Raw genomic sequence first — 3,130 nt, 5'->3', positions numbered from 1 at the left:
CTTCTGTGCACACCGCCGCGGGCCCGGGAAGGAGCTGCGTTCATTTCCATCCAGCATGCGGCCGACGCCGCTCACCTGTTCGTCACGGCTTTGCCCCTTCTGGGGGACACCGCAGCAGCAGCGGGGCTGGTGGCAGGCTCCCACGTTCCTGCCACCACGCCCCCTCACATCTGCGGCGGATGCCGGTTACACTGCCCCCGGGCCCCTCGACTTTGCGACTGACGCTGCTGCCGTGATCCTTCTGCGGCAGATGCCGCACATTCCACCCGCAGGTCTCCTCACCCGCGACCTCTGCCCCACATCAGCCTGTGCTCGACTCGCACGGGGTCTTGGCCATGCTCGACGCTGGCTTGGCGCTCCTGTGGCCACGCGCCTCTCGCTGGCGCACCTCATACACGCCGGGTACCAACAGCGCCTCGGCAGCCCGCGCCGAGAACAGCACGGGGGACCAGCGCTGGGCACCACCTCATCGCCAATGTTGTGGGGTGCTCCGGGGCATCGAAGCAGGACCCAAGTTCCCAGGGTCACCTGGGTTCACTGCGGACACGCAGTGAATGACAGTAGAGGCGGGGGCACCCTCTGGCAGCAGGATCACCAGCAGCTGATGGCACACTGGGGGCACCCAGCACACAATGTCCAGGCACGGTGGTCACACCGGCCCAGGCTGGTTACAGGGCCGTGATCATATGGCCTGACAGGCACACAAATAAAGACAGAAGCCAAGGAGTTGCCACTAACTGGGTCTCCACTGCACTACTGCACGTGCCTGCAGTCAGTGGCCCCTTTTATTAACATCCATGACGCAGTGATGACCCACGTCTCTTCAGGATTCAACATGCCCCCATTTAAAGGGGCACTACATTACACCACTCATGACCTTTACCACAACGCCGGAATCTGAGGTGAGCCATCAAGGAGGTACGTCTGATGTGATGTTTTCCCATTTTAAAGGAGTCAGATCTCATTTAATTTAAAACAAAGACAATACACAGCTATTTCTCTGTGTTCATATCTTGTCTAGATTTACAAAAAAAGCATGAAAACAATAAGGGAGACACAGCTGAGGCCTTATTGCTTACTCAAAGCAGAAGGTCATCAGAAAATCATGGAGAAGAAAGGCACAACTTGATACTCCTTCTGCTCGAAAAGCGGAAAGGGCATGGAGAGTTAGGATATGTTAATAATCGAGTGTACTGAAGAAGAAGTCTTAAATGGGCGATTGGCAGATACAAATCACTGTAAAATCACTGCAAAGGTGATGACACAAGCGAACGATGGGGGTATACCTCTCAAATGTTCACCTTAACTATGGGAATGCGGTTGCTACGCGTGATGTTGCAGCTTTTAAGTCCTCCTTCAGTAGAGAGGAGGGTTTATTTGGGCTTAGAAATATAGGAATATTTTCTCCCAAAACTTTGGTGGCAGTGGGATATGTTCCCATCCCTTTGAGAGTATTAATCTGAAAAGGTAAAGGTGGTGAGGGGTTTCCAGGTGCAAAGTGGAATCAAATGTTCAATGCAGTGCATAGTCACTTTTTAGTAAGTAATCGTGATCCTTCTAAAAAACAAGTACACCATCAAAACCCATCATGAACGGCCTTTGAGTGGGAAGGTATAACCTTTTTAGGCCTTGTGGTTTTCAGGCACATGCAGCATGAACATTTTTTACAGTTGCACTTCTGGCATGTACTGTTGAGTTAGGCCTCATGAATTTCTTTCGGCACAGACACCATGATAATGTTTTCCTCCTTGGTACTGTTCATAACCTGGCCTCTATTGGAATATTGCATACCTTCCCCTACAAAACTAATGGTAAAATTGATGGCTTTTTACTATATTTTTCTGAAATTTGCACTTTAAACATTTCCACCTATTATTTTAAAATACATCTTGGCTGAGATCGCTGTTTTGACCGAATGGTGATTTGCTTAGGGTGTGATAGTCTGAGCTTTTTTATTTGTATTCATATAAAATGGGTGAGCCATTTTGTTTTTGAAAAGGTGGTATGCTAATCAGAACCCCCTTTCATAAATGCTGCATGACAAAAGGATAGTGCTTCTGATGAGATAGCCCACACGCGTCCTCAGCACCAGCCCTGTAGTGGATCAGGGCACGCTCAAGCATCACATGTGCATTCCTGACTGCTGCTGGAACACAAAGTTCCTGCAGACATAGGTGGCATTTTAATCTTCCGCACATCTGGTTCCAAATCCAATAAATGCATGCCTAATTCAGTCTGGTGGCATGTAAATCTTTAAATAAGCCAGTCCTGGTTGTGGCATGATGACTATTCATGAACCAAACCGCCATGAACTCTCCAATACAGGAGTTAATCTTTTAGTTTGGCTAAGATCAAGAGACTCATTAGCAAAAGCCATTAAAATCAGTGTACGGCAGATCGAATGAAAGCCTTTCTCATTAACTACACTGTTATGAACTCTTCAACCCAAGAGCAGTTTGTTTGTTTGCTTGTTTAGTGAAGCTATTAAAACTGTTGCACAATTGAAAAAGATTTTGCTACACATCTGAATAATAGGTACTTAGCAGTCTCTCTAGAAATGTCAACAGAGAGAGAGAGCCCAGTCTCTATCAAAGACTAAGGTCAGTATTTTTCATTCACAGTTGTTTAAGCTCTATTTAAGTCCTACAGCTTTTCTTTTCTATCACCTGTGACCAACTTTGGAGACACAGTTCCTTTCCCTTAACACTAGGGTTCTGTCCACACTCAATCACTCTTTTCTTTCTATTTCTAAACCAAGATTGGGGTTTTTGTTGACCACTGATTTTGAGAACTTTTATCCTGCATCTTCTTGCGCTCATTACAGTGGACTGCAAACTAGAGATTTGTCCACAGATTTGGTACAGGAATTACATTAAGTGTGTCAACAACATTTTTCCATTTAGCTTTGTTTGCATTTTGTTCCACTATTGTTTTGCAAATGTATTGTCCATTATCAAAATACTGAACAACAATTCTAACAATTTTTTACCTAACACGTCACAACATGTGTGTTGTTTTATTGTATAAATCACATACCGAATGAGGTGACCTGGATCTGACACAGTGCAGGCCCGACGAGGGCTACTTCACCTACACAGTATAACTTTTAGGTTGGAAGTACCATTTTTCA

This window comes from Ambystoma mexicanum, chromosome 7q, assembly GCF_040938575.1.
Source record: "Ambystoma mexicanum isolate Mex_15411 chromosome 7q, UKY_AmexF1_1, whole genome shotgun sequence".
Lineage (NCBI taxonomy): Eukaryota > Metazoa > Chordata > Amphibia > Caudata > Ambystomatidae > Ambystoma > Ambystoma mexicanum.
The sequence above is the reverse complement of the archived record's forward strand: the minus strand, read 5'-3'. Positions refer to the sequence as shown.